Source organism: Bos javanicus, chromosome 4, assembly GCF_032452875.1.
Source record: "Bos javanicus breed banteng chromosome 4, ARS-OSU_banteng_1.0, whole genome shotgun sequence".
Classification (NCBI taxonomy): Eukaryota; Metazoa; Chordata; class Mammalia; order Artiodactyla; family Bovidae; genus Bos; species Bos javanicus.
Genome location: NC_083871.1, coordinates 102,017,021 through 102,034,936, shown reverse-complemented (window position 1 = coordinate 102,034,936; position 17,916 = coordinate 102,017,021). Strand labels below are relative to the sequence as shown.

At 39.9% G+C, this 17,916-nt stretch overlaps 1 protein-coding gene across 2 annotated transcripts in view; it reads left to right on the top strand.

The window, feature by feature from the left end:
* DGKI (diacylglycerol kinase iota) overlaps window positions 1–17,916 on the top strand; it is a 515,206-nt gene that overhangs the window by 136,519 nt on the left and 360,771 nt on the right. The window lies entirely within an intron of this gene.

Below are 17,916 nucleotides of genomic sequence, written 5' to 3'. Positions count from 1 at the left end.
GTTATAAAGAAAAAATATTTTCAAAATATTAGGAAAGGGCTTGAATTTTAAAGCAAAGAAATGATGTTCGTATTTTGTGAAGGATGGATTGGAGATCAGTTAGAGAATGATCACGAAACTGCAGGGAAAAGCTATAAAGAACTGAGCTAAGGTGATGTAGAGAGAAAGGAGGAGAGGAACGTGACTGTAAAGGTGACAAGACCTGGGAACCATACAGAATAATGAGTGAGAGAGAAAAGAAGCCCAGGACGACTGCCAGTCTGCCGGCTTGGTGAGAAGTGCTATTCACCAAAGTGTAGAATTCTGGAGGAGCAGGATGTTCTGGGGAAAGATGATGAAGTTACAGACATGCTGAGAGTGGGGGGCCCATGGGATGTTCAGATTAATAGATAGTTTAATACAGGAGACGTCCAGTTTAGAAACAGGGATGTGGGAGACAGTGTGTGAGAAGTTATTGAAGCCGTGGGCACAGCTGACATGATACAGGGATGAGAAGAGAGTGAAAGATAAAGCTTTGGGCGGTGTCTGTACTTAACAGGAGATTAAAAGCTCTCCGGCACACGTTTTGTTCTGTGCCTCCTTTCAACCTCATGAGAAACACTGTTCATCAAGCCCTGCACTCTTGGGAATCTCTCAGAACAGTGTTCTCAGTCATTGTCCGTCAGTCGCTAAGTAGTGTTTGCCTCTTTATGATCCCATAGCCTGCAGCACGCCAGGCTTCCCTGTCCTTCACCATCTCCCAGAGTTTGCTCAAGCTCATGTCCATTGAGTCGGTGATGCCATCCCACCATCTCATCCTCTGCCACCCTCTTCTGCTTTTGCCTTTAATCTTTCCCAGCATCAGGGACTTTTACAATGAGTCAGCTCTTCGCTTCAGGTGACCAAATTATTGGAGCTTCAGCTTCAACATTGGTCGTTCCAATGAATATTCAAGGTTGATTTCTGCTAGTGGTCTCAGAACCCACTGCAATAGATCAGTGTCAACAGGAAGATGAATTCTCCTTTCCATCCCTTAAGTTAAGTTCAGTCGCTCAGTAGTGTCCGGCTCTTTGCGACCCCATGAATCGCAGCATGCCAGGCCTCCCTGTCCATCACCAACTCCCAGAGTTCACTGAGACTCACGTCCATCAAGTTAGTGATGCCATCCAGCCATCTCATCCTCTGTCGTCCCCTTCTCCTCCTGCCCCCAATCCCTCCCAGCATCAGAGTCTTTTCCAATGAGTCAACTCTTCGCATGAGGTGGCCAAAGTACTAGAGTTTCAGCTTCAGCATCAGTCCTTCCAATGAACACCCAGGATTGATCTTCTTTAGAATGGATTGGTTGGATCTCCTTGCAGTCCAAAGGACTCTCAAGTGTCTTCTCCAACACCACAGTTCAAAAGCATCAATTCTTTGGCGCTCAGCTTTCTTCACAGTTCAACTCTCACAACCATACATGACCACAGGAAAAACCATAGCCTTGACTAGACGGACCTTTGTTGGCAAAGTAATGTCTCTACTTTTGAATATGCTATCTAGGTTGGTCATAACTTTCCTTCCAAGGAGTAAGTGTCTTTTAATTTCATGGCTGCAGTCACCATCTGAAGTGATTTTGGAGCCCCCAAAAATAACAGTGTTTCTGACACTGTTTCCACTGTTTCCCCTCCCCATGAAGTGATGGGACCGGATGCCACGATCTTCATTTTCTGAATGTTGAGCTTTAAGCCAGCTTTTTCACTGCACTTTCACTTTCATCAAGAGGCTTTTGAGTTCCTCTTCACTTTCTGCCATAAGGGTGGTGTCATCTGCATATCTGAGGTTATTGATATTTCTCCCAGCAATCTTGATTCCAGCTTGTGCTTCTTCCAGCCCAGCATTTCTCATGATGTACTCTGCATATAAGTTAAATAAGCAGGGTGACAATATACAGCCTTGATGTACTCATTTTCCTATTTGGAACCAGTCTGTTGTTCCATCCCTTACTTATCTTTGTTTATTTAAGATTTTTTTTGGTTATGTGGGCTCTTCATCCCAGTGTGAGGGCTTTCTCCAGTTGCAGATCATGGGCTCTAGAGCACATGGGCTCAGTAATTGCAGCATGTGGGCTTAGTTGCCCTGAGGCATGTGGACATCCCTGATTTAAGGCAGTGAATGTGAAACTATTAAGGAGATGAAGGAATGTGTCTTGGAAGCCAAGAAAATTTTAAGAAAAAGGAAGTAGTCAGCATAGACCTTAATCTTATAAGGACTGAAATGCTTTCATTGGATTTTGCCATTAGAAGGTTAATAACGATCCCCTGAGGGCTATTTTGGTAGCATGCGAGGGCAGAGGCCAGACGAGAGTGGATCCAGGCATGCATGCAAGAACTGTTCTTCCCAGAAGCTCAGCTCTGAAGGAAGAAAGTAGGCATTTTATTGAAATAGTCTGCATTGTTATATTTTTGTAAAGTTCTTCCAGAATCGAAGAATTGAATTAGTTTTTATAGATTTTCACTTTTGTTTCTTAAATATAGAAAGAGCTTTGGAGTCTCTTTGTTAGGAGACTTTGGAACACGAGGCAGGTCCCCTTATTTCTGGGTCACATTCTGCCTGAGCTCTAGGAGTTGACTCTCTTGAGTGTGGGAGCTATGGAGAATGGTTTCCCAAATGCTATTCTGCCAGCCCATGCCCACCTAACAATGCTGGAAAAAAGTAAGGTGCTCATGGTGGGAAGAAAAGTGGGGAAACTAAGGGAACCATCGTAAAGGCACTGTTTTATCCTGAGACTGTCTTTTCCCTTATATTTGGGTTGAAACATCTTTACTTTCAAATTGTGGTGCTGGAGGAGACTCTTGTGAATCCCTTGGACTTCAAGGAGACCAAAGCAGTCAATCCTAAAGGAAATTAAACCTGAATATTCATTGGGAGGACTGATGCTGGAAGCTCCAGTACTTTGACCATCTGACACGAAGATGGTCTGACTCATTGGTAAAGATCCTGGTGCTGAGAAAAATTGAAGGCAAAAGAAAAAGGGAGTGACAGAGAATGAGATGGTTAGATAGCATTACTGACTACATGGACAAGAATTTGAGGGGGAGGAGCCAAGATGGCGGAGGAGTAGGACGGGGAGAACACTTTCTCCCCGACAAATTCATCAAAAGAGCATTTAAACGTCGAGTAAATTCCACAAAACAACTTCTGAATGCCGGCAGAGGACATCAGGCACCCAGAAAAGCAATCCAACTCTTCGAAAGGAGGTAGGAAAAAATATAAAAGACAAAAAAAGAGACAAAAGAGGGAGGGACGGAGTTCCATCCCGGGAAGGGAGTCTTAAAAAGAGAGAAGTTTCCAAACACCAGGAAACCTTCTCACTGCCGAATCTGTGCCGAGCTTTGGAAGCACAGAGGGCAACATAACAGGAAGAAAAAATAAATAAACAATTAAAACTCGAAGATTGCGAGTCCTACGGTAACACCCCCAGCGGAGAAGCAGCGCAGACGCCTGCACGCGCCATTAGCAAGCGGGGGCTGGGCAGGGAGGCGCAGCGCGGGCTGTATCGCTTAAAGTAAGAATCTGGCCTGAATACCCTGAGCACTATCTGAGCGAAATAATTTGGGCTAGCAAACCAGACTGTGGGATATCTACCACGCGAAAAGCCAGCCCTAACCTAAGACCGCCAGGCCCGCACACGGAACAAAGAATTGAACAGAGATAGCCGGCTGCAGACCTTCCCCCTCTGGTGACAGGCAGCCAGAGCCGGAAGGGGGCAATCGCAGCCCCAGAGAGACATTATCTATAAAACTGTAAGCAGGCTTCTTTGCTAACTAAAACTTTTTGGGGGTCTGGATGGTTAACATCTGCCTGAGAAGGTGCGCCGGTTTTACACCCAGATAACCGAGTGGTGGGGAGGCGATAAGTCGCAGCATTGGCGCTCGCCAAACACCTCATCACTTGAGCTGCTCGGACCTGGGAAGAGCACAAAACTCGGGCCCAACTGAGTCTGCGCCTCTGAGGACTACCCGAGTGCCTGAACCTGAGCGGCTTGGACCTGGGAGGTACATGCAACCCAGGGCCAGCCTCGGATTGTTCCCGGCGGAACAACCTAGAGCCCGAGCAGTGTGGGCAGGGAGGCTACACGCGTCATGAGCGGGGGCAGACCCAGTGTGGCTGAGGCACTGCGAGCGCACACCAGTGTTATTTGTTTGCAGCATCCCTCCCTCCCTCCCCACAGCGCGACTGAACAAAGAGAAGAAATACAGCTCCACCCATCAGAACACCGACACAAGCTTCCCTAACCAGGAAACCTTGACAAGCCACCTGTACAAACCCACACACAGCGTGGAAAAGCCACAATAAAGAGAACTCCACAAACTGCCAGAATACAGAAAGGACACCCCAAACTCAGCAATTTAAACAAGATGAAGAGACAGAGGAATAGCCAGCAGATAAAGGAACAGGATAAATGCCCACCAAACCAAACAAAAGAGGAAGAGATAGGGAATCTACCTGATAAAGAATTCCGAATAATGATAGTGAAATTGATCCAAAATCTTGAAATTAAAATGGAATCACAGATAAATAGCTTGGAGACAAGGATTGAGAAGATGCAAGAAAGGTTTAACAAGGACCTAGAAGAAATAAAAAAGAGTCAATATATAATGAATAATGCAATAAATGAAATTAAAAACACTCTGGAGTCAACAAATAGTAGAATAACAGAGGCAGAAGATAGGATTAGTGAATTAGAAGATAGAATGGTAGAAATAAATGAATCAGAGAGAATAAAAGAAAAACGAATTAAAAGAAATGAGGACAATCTCAGAGACCTCCAGGACAATATTAAACGCTACAACATTCGAATCATAGGGGTTCCAGAAGAAGAAGACAAAAAGAAAGACCATGAGAAAATACTTGAGGAGATAATAGTTGAAAACTTCCCTAAACTGGGGAAGGAAATAATCACCCAAGTCCAAGAAACCCAGAGAATCCCAAACAGGATAAACCCAAGGAGAAACACCCCAAGACACATATTAATCAAATTAACAAAGATCAAACACAAAGAACAAATATTAAAAGCAGCAAGGGAAAAACAACAAATAACACACAAGGGAATTCCCATAAGGATAACAGCTGATCTTTCAATAGAAACTCTTCAAGCCAGGAGGGAATGGCAAGACATACTTAAAATGATGAAAGAAAATAACCTACAGCCCAGATTATTGTACCCAGCAAGGATTTCATTCAAGTATGAAGGAGAAATCAAAAGCTTCTCAGACAAGCAAAAGCTGAGAGAATTCTGCACCACCAAACCAGCTCTCCAATAAATACTAAAGGATATTCTCTAGACAGGAAACACAAAAATGGTGTATAAATTCGAACCCCAAACAATAAAGTAAATGGCAACGGGATCATACTTATCAGTAATTACCTTAAACGTAAATGGGTTGAATGCCCCAACCAAAAGACAAAGACTGGCTGAATGGATACAAAAACAAGACCCCTACATATGTTGTCTACAGGAGACCCACCTCAAAACAGGGGACACATACAGACTGAAAGTGAAGGGCTGGAAAAAGATTTTCCATGAAAATAGGGTCCAAAAGAAAGCAGGAGTAGCAATACTCATATCAGATAAAATAGACTTTAAAACAAAGGCTGTGAAAAGAGACAAAGAAGGTCACTACATAATGATCAAAGGATCAATCCAAGAAGAAGATATAACAAGTATAAATATATATGCACCCAACACGGGAGCACCGCAGTATGTAAGACAAATGCTAACAAGTGTGAAAGGAGAAATTAACAATAACACAATAATAGTGGGAGACTTTAATACCCCACTCACACCTATGGATAGATCAACTAAACAGAAAATTAACAAGGAAACACAAACTTTAAACGATACAATAGACCAGTTAGACCTAATTGATATCTATAGGACATTTCATCCCAAAACAATGAATTTCACCTTTTTCTCAAGCACACATGGAACCTTCTCCAGGATAGATCACATCCTGGGCCATAAAGCTAGCCTTGGTAAATTCAAAAAAATAGAAATCATTCCAAGCATCTTTTCTGACCACAATGCAGTAAGATTAGATCTCAATTACAGGAGAAAAACTATTAAAAATTCCAACATATGGAGGATGAACAACACCCTGCTGAATAACCAACAAATCACAGAAGAAATCAAAAAAGAAATCAAAATTTGCATAGAAACGAATGAAAATGAAAACACAACAACCCAAAACCTGTGGGACACAGTAAAAGCAGTCCTAAGGGGAAAGTTCATAGCAATACAGGCACACCTCAAGAAACAAGAAAAAAGTCAAATAAATAACCTAACTCTACACCTAAAGCAACTAGAAAAGGAAGAAATGAAGAACCCCAGGGTTAGTAGAAGAAAAGAAATCTTAAAAATTAGAGCAGAAATAAATGCAAAAGAAACAAAAGAGACCATAGCAAAAATCAACAAAGCTAAAAGCTGGTTCTTTGAAAGGATAAATAAAATTGATAAACCATTAGCCAGACTCATCAAGAAACAAAGGGAGAAAAATCAAATCAATAAAATTAGAAACAAAAATGGAGAGATCACAACAGACAACACAGAAATACAAAGGATCATAAGAGACTATTATCAACAATTATATGCCAATAAAATGGACAACGAGGAAGAAATGGACAAATTCTTAGAAAAGTACAACTTTCCAAAACTCGACCAGGAAGAAATAGAAAACCTTAACAGACCCGTCACAAGCACGGAAATTGAAACTGTAATCAAAAATCTTCCAGCAAACAAAAGCCCAGGTCCAGACGGCTTCACAGCTGAATTCTACCAAAAATTTAGAGAAGAGCTAACACCTATCCTGCTCAAACTCTTCCAGAAAATTGCAGAGGAGGGTAAACTTCCAAACTCATTCTATGAGGCCACCATCACCCTAATACCAAAACCTGACAAAGATCCCACAAAAAAAGAAAACTACAGGCCAATATCACTGATGAATATAGATGCAAAAATCCTAAACAAAATTCTAGCAATCAGAATCCAACAACACATTAAAAAGATCATACACCATGACCAAGTGGGCTTTATCCCAGGGATGCAAGGATTCTTCAATATCCGCAAATCAATCAATGTAATACACCACATTAACAAATTGAAAAATAAAAACCATATGATTATCTCAATAGATGCAGAGAAAGCCTTTGACAAAATTCAACACCCATTTATGATAAAAACTCTCCAGAAAGCAGGAATAGAAGGAACATACCTCAACATAATAAAAGCTATATATGACAAACCCACAGCAAACATTATCCTCAATGGTGAAAAATTGAAAGCATTTCCTCTAAAGTCAGGAACAAGACAAGGGTGCCCACTTTCACCATTACTATTCAACATAGTTTTGGAAGTTTTGGCCACAGCAATCAGAGCAGAAAAAGAAATAAAAGGAATCCAAATTGGAAAAGAAGAAGTAAAACTCGCACTATTTGCAGATGACATGATCCTCTACATAGAAAACCCTAAAGACTCCACCAGAAAATTACTAGAACTAATCAATGATTACAGTAAAGTTGCAGGATATAAAATCAACACACAGAAATCCCTTGCATTCCTATACACTAATAATGAGAAAACAGAAAGAGAAATTAAGGAAACAATTCCATTCACCATTGCAACGAAAAGAATAAAATACTTAGGAATATATCTACCTAAAGAAACTAAAGACCTATATATAGAAAACTATAAAACACTGGTGAAGGAAATCAAAGAGAACACTAATAGATGGAGAAATATACCATGTTCATGGATTGGAAGAATCAATATCGTGAAAATGAGTATACTACCCAAAGCAATTTATAGATTCAATGCAATCCCTATCAAGCTACCAACAGTATTCTTCACAGAGCTAGAACAAATAATTTCACAATTTGTATGGAAATACAAAAAACCTCGAATAGCCAAAGCGATCTTGAGAAAGAAAAATGGAACTGGAGGAATCAACCTACCTGACTTCAGGCTCTACTACAAAGCCACAGTTATCAAGACAGTATGGTACTGGCACAAAGACAGAAATATAGATCAATGGAACAAAATAGAAAGCCCAGAGATAAATCCACGCACATATGGACACCTTATCTTTGACAAAGGAGGCAAGAATACACAATGGATTAAAGACAATCTCTTTAACAAGTGGTGCTGGGAAATCTGGTCAACTACTTGTAAAAGAATGAAACTAGAACACTTTCTAACACCATATACAAAAATAAACTCAAAATGGATTAAAGATCTCAATGTAAGACCAGAAACTATAAAACTCCTAGAGGAGAACATAGGCAAAACACTCTCTGACATACATCACAGCAGGATCCTCGATGACCCACCTCCCAGAATATTGGAAATAAAAGCAAAAATAAACAAATGGGACCTAATTAAACTTAAAAGCTTCTGCACATCAAGGGAAACTATTAGCAAGGTGAAAAGACAGCCTTCAGAATGGGAGAAAATAATAGCAAATGAAGCAACCGACAAACAACTAATCTCAAAAATATACAAGCAACTCCTACAGCTCAACTCCAGAAAAATAAATGACCCAATCAAAAAATGGGCCAAAGATCTAAATAGACATTTCTCCAAAGAAGACATACAGATGGCTAATAAACACATGAAAAGATGCTCAACATCACTCATTATCAGAGAAATGCAAATCAAAACCACTATGAGATACCATTTCACACCAGTCAGAATGGCTGCGATCCAAAAGTCTACAAATAATAAATGCTGGAGAGGGTGTGGAGAAAAGGGAACCCTCTTACACTGTTGGTGGGAATGCAAACTAGTACAGCCACTATGGAGAACAGTGTGGAGATTCCTTAAAAAACTGGAAATAGAACTGCCTTATGATCCAGCGATCCCACTGCTGGGTATACACACTGAGGAAACCAGAAGGGAAAGAGACACGTGTACCCCAATGTTCATCGCAGCACTGTTTATAATAGCCAGGACATGGAAGCAACCTAGATGTCCATTGGTAGATGAATGGATAGGAAAGCTGTGGTACATATACACAATGGAGTATTACTCAGCCATTAAAAAGAATACATTTGAATCAGTTCTAATGAGGTGGATGAAACTGGAGCCTATTATACAGAGTGAAGTAAGCCAGAAGGAAAAACACCAATACAGTATACTAACGCATATATATGGAATTTAGAAAGATGGTAACGATAACCCTGTATATGAGACAGCAAAAGAGACACTGATGTATAGAACAGGCTTAAGAAAAAAAAAATAAAGAAGACTCAATCCCAAGTCTCAAATAGTTTCAAAAATTCTTAGAAGGAACACTACCAGACTCATGTTGTGAGACGCTATTACCCTGACACCAAAGCAAGAAAAGGATGCTACCAGAAACGTACAGGCAAATATCCCTGATGAATATAGATGCAAAGATGCTGACTTAAATACTAGCAAACTGAATTTGGCAGCACATTAAAAGGATCATTCACCTTGATCCATTGTGATTTGTCCCCGGGATGCAAGGAAGGTTCAGCATACACAAAAATCAACATGATATATGTCGTTGATAGAATGGAAGGGGTGGAGGAACGTATGAACATCTAAAAAACTGATGAAATTCAACATCTGCTCAAGGTAAAGACTCTGAACAAATTAAATAGAGAAGGAAGAGACCTCAACATAAAGGTCATAACAAGTCCACATGTAACATGATACTCAGTGGTGAAAGACTGAAAGCTTTCCTTTAAAATCAGGAACAAGAAAAGGATGCTCCCTCAGCATTTGTATTTATCATAGTATTGGAAGCCCTACCAAATAATACAGGCTACTGGAAGAATAAAAGTCCTCAGAACTGAAAAAGAAGGACAACTGTCTCTATTTGCAGATGACATTATTTTATATATGGAAAATCCAAAAAAAAAATCTTGATCTAATCATCCACATGAGTAAAGTTGCAGGACAAAAAATTAACATACAGAACTCAGTAATGCACCCACGTATTAATGATGGCTATCTGAAAAAGAAGAAAATGATTCCATTTATAGCCGCACTACCATGTTCATATTCCCTCTGGTGGCTTAGAGGGTAAAGCGTCTGCCTGCAGTGCGGGAGACCCAGGTTCCATCCCTGGGTCAGGAAGATCCCCTGGAGAAGGACATGGCAACCCACTCCAGTACACTTGCCTGGAAGATCCCATGGATGGAGGAGCCTGGTAGGCTGCAGTGCATGGGGTCGCAAAGAGTCAGACACGACTGAGCGACTTCACTCACTCACCATGTAAAAAAAAATAATAATAAATAAAGGAGAATGTGCTTTCTGTAAAAAAAAAAAAAAAAAGAATTTGAGCAAACTCCTGGAGATAGTGAAGGACAGAGGAGCCTGGTGTGCTGCAGTCATGGGATTGCAAAGAATTGAACATGACTTAGTGACTGAATAATAACAACAAATCTTTACTTAGTAGATGGTATATTTTTCTTTTAAATGCTCTTAGCAAAATAAGTTGACAACTTTCTTATCAGTTATTTCATTTTTCCTCAATGATTTTAATTTCTTATAAACAGCCATCTTAAAAAAAAAAAAAAGCTTTATATTTTCTGGGTCAGACTCAATATGGACAATGTGAAGTAGCTGGAATCATGAGATTACTTAGTCCTTGGTAGTTACAGACCTGTTGGTATAACCCCTGAGCACTTGAGAAAATCAAAGACATGAGATGATCTACTGAAATTAAACTTAAAAATCAGTTGTAATAGAGAAATGTACAAAGTCACCTGAAAGATACAGAATGGCTCCCCTCCCCACCAGACTTAATTTGAATGTGATTAAAAGTATTAATATATCTAATGGGAGAATGTGTTGCTGAGCACTGAGGTTGATTAGCCATGGGAAAACAGAGAAGAAGCTAGGGCAAAGCTAGAAATGCCTCTCTGAATCCTGATTTGCTGAGAGGGAACCTTGATAAATGGATGCCTTTGGGCACTTGGGTTGCATTGGCAGAGACCAAATGGATATATTGGGCTTTCCTGGTAGCTCAGCTGGTAAAGAATCTGCCTGCAATGCAGGAGGTTCCAGTTCGATTCCTGACTTGGGAAGATCCCCTGGAGAAGGGATAGACTACCCACTCTATCTTCTTGACCTTCCCTGGTGGCTCAGATGGTAAAGAATCTGCTTTCAATGAGGGAGACCTGGGTTCAATCCCTGGGTTGGGAAGATTAACCATGGATGAGGGCACGGCAACCCACTCCAGTATTCTTGCCTGGAGAATCCCCATGGACAGAGGAGCCTGGTGCACTACAGTCCATGGAGTTGCAAAGAGTCAGACATGACTGAGTGACTAAGCACAGTACAGATGGGTACATTGGATCAGGGAGGCTGGGCTGTGTGAGATGAATGTCAACCCTTACATTTACTGCATCATTTCTATCCACCCTACTTCTTTCTTTCTTTTTTTTTCTTTCTTTCCTCCTTCCTTTCCTTTCTTCTTTCTTTCTCTTTCCTTCCTTCCTTCCCAAGGAAGAAAAACCACCATCGTACTGGGGGTAAAATGCTGTTTTTCACACAGACTGAAAATTGAAGTAAAAAATGGAAGTCACTATTTGGATCTTTTCTCAGTAGAAATTCCTAAACTAGCATCCTGGATTCATCTTCAGTCTCAGCTATGGGAGAAGGATTCTTTGATATGCTGAGTGTGTACTAAGTCATTTCAGTCATGTCTGACTCTTTGCAACCCCATGGACTGTAGCCCACCAGGCTCCTCTGTCCATGGGATTCTCCAGGCAAGAATATTGGAGTGGGTTGCCATGCCTTCCTCCAGGGCATTGTCCCAACCCAGGGATCAAACTCATGTCTCTTATGTCTCTTGCATTGGCAGGTGGGTTCTTTACCACTAGCACTACCTGTGCTGACAGTCTGAAATCTGAGCCTGCAGGGTTGAGGGTTGATTGCATCTCTGTGATACTAGCCAGCAAGACTGATCTATGACTTTGCCCAGGTGGGAACAGAGTTTGATGTTGCCATTGTTTTTTTTTTTCTTTTTTCCCTCTCCAGCTTTATTGAGGAAAAATTGACAAATATAATTATGTATATTTAAAGTGCACAATGGGATGATTTGATATACATTGTGGAATGATTACCAAGATCAAGATAATTAACACATTCATCACCTCACATAATTAACTCTTTTTAAAATATCTATTTGCTTAAAATCTATTCTCTGTAGCATTAAAGTGCACAGTGCTCTGTAATTAGCTAGAGTGACCATACTGTATATTAGATCCTCAAAATATAGTCTTTTTATAAGTGAAATTTGTACCCTTTGATCTATACTCCTTGCCATTACCATTTTCTCCTCCCTTTGGTCCTGGCAACCAACCACCATTCTAGTCTCAGTTTCTATGAAATTGATTTTTTTATAAAAGGATTCCACACGTGCTTGATGCCATACAATAATTGTCTTTCTCTTCCCCGCTTATTTTACTTGCAAAATGCCCTCCAGGCTCATCCATGTTGCTGAAAATGGCACATTTCTTCTTTTTATGACTGAATAATATTCCATGGTGTATATATACCACATTTTATTTTTTTGATTCATCCATCAAAGGACACAGGTGTTTTCCATATCTTGGCAGTTGTATATAATGCTGCAGTGAACACAGGAGTGCAGATAGCTCTTTAAGATACTGCTTAGACAAACACACAAAACTGTTGATGCAAATATAAATTGGTGCAGACACTAATGGAAAACAATATGGCGTTTCTTCAAAAAAAAAAAAAAAATAGAACTACCATATGATCCAACAGTCTTACTCCTGGCTATATATCTGAGGTTGTGTTGCTACTATTTTGAACCACATTGTGACATGCCATAATTTTTCCTTTAAAGATTTCCTCAAATTATCATTTTGAAGAGAATGCCAAATTAATAGCATGTTTATTGACCGGATATTCCAGAAAACTGTGTGGAAGTGTAACATTTGCTGTTTTTACCATGCACTTTTTAGTTGGTTCAACACTTTTTGTGAATGTCTTACAAGAAGTAGTTCCAAACTTTTGTAAACTTTTTATTCACAAAATTGTTTTCACATGATTTTGGATCATCCTGTGATGATAGAAAAACTCCAAGCCAGTTCTTTGTCCTTAATTCTGGTCTGATGGATTATTTGTTTTGCATATCTTGAAAGAAGTGGATAGAAAAAGGTTTAATCATAGCAGGATAGTTTCATACTTCCCAATTCTGGCCACAAGCAATATGTTCTGTTTTAAGCTTTTGCTATGAAAAATTGTATGTAGTTTTTCTCATGGTTTGCAAATTATTTTACTCTTGAGACTTAAAGCTACTGACATGACAGTGAGCACCTGGGGAAAATTAAAAGAAAAAAAGTAGTTATTTGACTGTTGGATGTATAGTTGGAGACTTTCATAAATTTATAAACATTCTGATTTGAGTTATTTGAGCTTTTCCTTTACTTCTTTCATATACTCCTTTGTCACTGTGTAAATAGAGCTCTACAGAGGTCTGTACAAAGAAATTACAAGAAATACATCTTTGCCCAAATCCTTTACTTCTGCATTTGATCAGATGCCCTCTGTGTTTGGCTGTGGGTGGCACACGATGGGTGTGGAGAGGCTTCATGGAGGAACGGTGGGATTAAGCTGCTCTTCAATTGTTGCTTGAGTGGTTTTCTGCAGAATCCTTTCTTTGGATGGCAACTTTTTTTGTTGTTGTTTTCATACGATGTGTTTAGAAACAAAAATAAGATGAAAGATTAACTTGTTGAACATCTATTCTTGTCTTGGATGAGGGTCATGATCGTCGTGTTCCCCATTGACATAGGAAAGATTGGCTGGTAATTTCTGTCCTCTTTTCTCCCTTTTGTATGACTTTAGACACCTGATTATTAATGTCATTGCAGTTAAGGGGAAATGTCCTGTTTCCATGGAAATGGCATTAGGAAGTAGCTCTGGTAGCTAAACATCTCCTCTTCATGAGATAGCATTTTGTTTTCTCTTGCACATCTTGAAAACAACAGCACCCTTAACTAACAGCATGCATAAGTAGATGTTTTGATAAATAAAATAGAAATATATAAGAAGTGTTTCATCAGAGTCTTTATCAGAGCTGTAATAACAAGAGTGAGATCGTTTAGGAGTGGGGAACAGACTCCCAGGAGAAGTCATAAAATCTTTACCTCTTTGCACAAAATAGGACTTTTTTTTTTTTTTGAGGAAATTAAAACAAGAAGTGATGCTGTCAACATCTTTCATAAAACTCTGTGGTTTGTAGAAGAGGTCAGTGGTGATATACCAAGAATTCTTGAACCCCAAAAGCTAGTTTTTAAAGGGACAGAGCTTTAGAAACTCTTTCCTCATTCTTAGCTGACTTCTTCAGGAAAAAAAGGTTGTTGATGATTTTGTCTCACATGTGAATCCTCGATCCCTCCATGGAAGAATACGGAATTAGAAGAAGAAAGTTCATGACCATATCATGTGTGGATTATTAAATTAAGAGCTAAATTTTGCTTAGATTTTTGGAACTCTCAGATCTTTTTGCAACTGGCATGATAATTCAGTTTCATTATGTTTTGATGAATAATTTTGGTCTAACAGGGTTGTTTTGATAACCAGGGAATTATTTTACCTGATTTTATTTTTCAGAATGATGTCTATGCAAAAAATATTTTGAGATTGGGCTTGGATTGGTAGGGGAAATTATAGAAGAGGAGAGACTAAATAGGAGGCTTTTGCAGTCTGTAATTATAAGTGAGGATGCCTTGGGTTGGTGTGGGAACAGAGGAGATGCAGTGAATGGAGAGCTTTATGACATACTGTAGGGACTTCTTTGGTGGTCCAGGGATTAAGACCTCACCTTCCAATGCAGGGGGTACAGATTTGATGCCTAATCTGGAAGCCAGGATCCCACCTGCCTTGTGGCCAAAAAACCAAAACATTAAAATATATATATTGTAACAAATTTATTAAAGGCTTTAAAAAAAAGTTAAATTTTGTTTCAACAATAAATTTTAAAAAGGCATATTGTAGAAGTGGACTTGACTGAATCTAGCGATAATTGGTTATGGAGGTTGAGGGTGATGGAGTCCACGGGGAAGACTCAGCAACTGAGGGGATGAAAGAACCATTGAATTCTTCCCAGGTGGCATGAGTGATAAAGTACTGCCTGCCAATACAGGAGACTCAAAAGATGAGGGTTTGATCCCTGGGTCAGGAAGATCCCTTGGAGTAGGAAATGGCAACCCACTCTACCATTCTAGCCTGGAAAATTCCATGGACAGCAGATCCTGGAAGGCTACAGTCCTTGGAGTCTCAAAGAGTCAGACACAACTGAGTGACTGAGCACACAGCAATAAGAATGATTGGGATGAAGAAAGAACCAAACCTTCAGTTTAAAGCTTGGTAGGTATGAGGAATCTTCTAGGTGAGATATAAAGCAAGCAGTAGGAAACATGGCTTAAAGCTCAACATTCAAAAAAATGAAGATCATAGCATCCCATCCCATTGCCTCATGGCAAATAGACGGGGAAACAATGCCTCATGGCAAATAGACAGGGAAACAATGGAAACAGTGACAGAATTATTTTCTTGGGCTCCAAAATCACTGCAGATGGTGACTGCAGCCATGAAAGATGCTTGCTCCTTAGAAGAAAAGCTATGACAAACTTACACAGCATATTAAAAATCAGAGAGATTACTTTATCTACAAAGGTCCATATAGTTAAAGCTATGGTTTTTCCAGTAGTCATGTACAGATGTGAGAGCTGGACAGTAAAAAAGCTGTGTGCCAAAGAATTGATGCCTTTGAACTGTCGTGCTGGAGAAAACTCTTGAGAGTCCCTTGGACTGCAAGGGGATCAAACCACCAATCCTAAAGGAAATCAACCCCTGAATATTCATTGGAAGGACTGATGCTGAAGCTGAAGCTCCAGTACTTTGGCCACCTGGTTGCAGAGAGTCAACTCACTGGAAAAGACCCCAATGCTGGGAAAGATTGAAGGCCAGAGGAGAAGGGGGCGGCAGAGGATAAATTGGCCAGATGGCATCACCAACTCAATGGACGTGAGTTTGAGCAAACTCTGGGAGATGGTGAATGGTGAAGAACAGGGAAGCCTGGCATGCTGCTATCCATGGGGTCGCAAAAAGTCAGACATGACTGACTGAACAACAAGGAAACATGAGTTGAGGCTTAAAAAGAGTCTGTTGGACTACGGATATGGCACATTACAACAATTAACATTTGATGAGGATTTGGGTATTTTATTTAATAACTAATTTCAGGTACTGTGTTACCATTATGTAAAAAGAGATGATGTACTTGAAATACCCCCCGAACAAAGGAAAGACATTAGATTGGGGCCAATAAAAATCTGTCAATAAATTCAAAGAGTATTAATAAGAGAGGCTCAGAGAGAAATTTAAAACTTTTCCCTTTTTTTCTCTTGTGGTTTAATTTTCATGGAAATGTGTCCTTGAAAGGGAAACAGAGGCTGTTATCAGAAGTCAGGATATAAACGTATGGGAAGAACATAAACAGATTAGTTTACCACCAATTTTAATTTTCTAGGGCTAATTACATCTATTTATGTTTTATAATGAGAAAAATATCATAAAAGTGATTTCACAAAAATTATACAACATTTTAAAATTTATTTTAAATAGAAATCCCTCTGGTTAGAGTCTATTTTTTCAAGCTGAAGGGAAGCTTTCCAGCAAGGTCCAAGGATTTAATGTGGCTTTGATGTCTCCAGGTCACCTCAGGGACATAGTGACATAATAAAGAAAATGAAAAGGAGGATGTTACAGGCCTGAAATTTTAAATAATTGAGAGAAGCTTGATTTGACTAGGGGAAATTTGGCTATTTTGACCATTTGTCAAAATGGTTTGATTTGTATGTCTGCCCAGAAGAATATATTTCCGGGATCTCGAACTTTTTTTTTAAATTAAATTTTATTGCAGTATAGTTGATTCACAATGTTGTGTTAGTTTCTGCTGTGTAGCAAAGCGAATCAGTTATGTGCATGCGTGCTAAATCACTTCAGTCGTGTCCTCCTCTTTGAGACCCTATGGACTGTAGCCCGACAGGCTACTCTGTCCATGGGATTCTCCAGGCAAGAATACTGGAGTGGGTTGCCATGCCCTCTTCCATGGGATCTTCCCAACCCAGGGATTGAACCCACATCTCTTATGTATCCTGCGTTAACAGTAGGGTTCTTTACCACTAGCCCCACCTGGGAAGCCCAAATCAGTTATACATATGCATATATCTTTTTTAGATTCTGTTCCCATATAGGTTATTGAGTACAGATCCCTGTGCTATCCCATAGGTTCTTATTCGTTATCTATTTTATATGGTAGTATGCATATGTCAATCCCAAGACTTCTTAAGCAGCAAAACTAAGAAGACCCAACAATTTCACTGATGTATTTCTCCTCTTGGTTGAATATCTTTTGTCCAGTTCTTTTCTTGGCTGCCTAATGCAAGTGTTGCACATATGAACACACACACGCACACACACATTTGATTCAGCAGAAATGCAGACAGGAAGGAAGCCTAGGGAGTAGGCATGGAAGAGAAACCATCAGCTCTGGGAGGGTGTGGTATTAAGAATAAAAGGGGGAGATGCCAGCAGAATACTTGTGATGAGCTCATCAGGAATCCTTTGTGTACCTTTTCCCCTTCTACCCCTTTTTCCCTCTGTGACTTAGTAACTGTAATAGTTATTCTCTTTTCTAATTTGATTTTCCCCCTCCATCACTAGCTGCTTCTTTTTAGCCTCCTTTGCTAGAACAGTCTTGCCTTTTCAACTTGCCATTGTTTGGTGAGCCCCAGGGTGCAAGACTAGCTCTTCTCTTCTTCTCTCTTCCCAGCTGCTCCCCACTGGGACCTCATCTGGCCCAATGACTTTAAGTACCATTTGTATGCTAT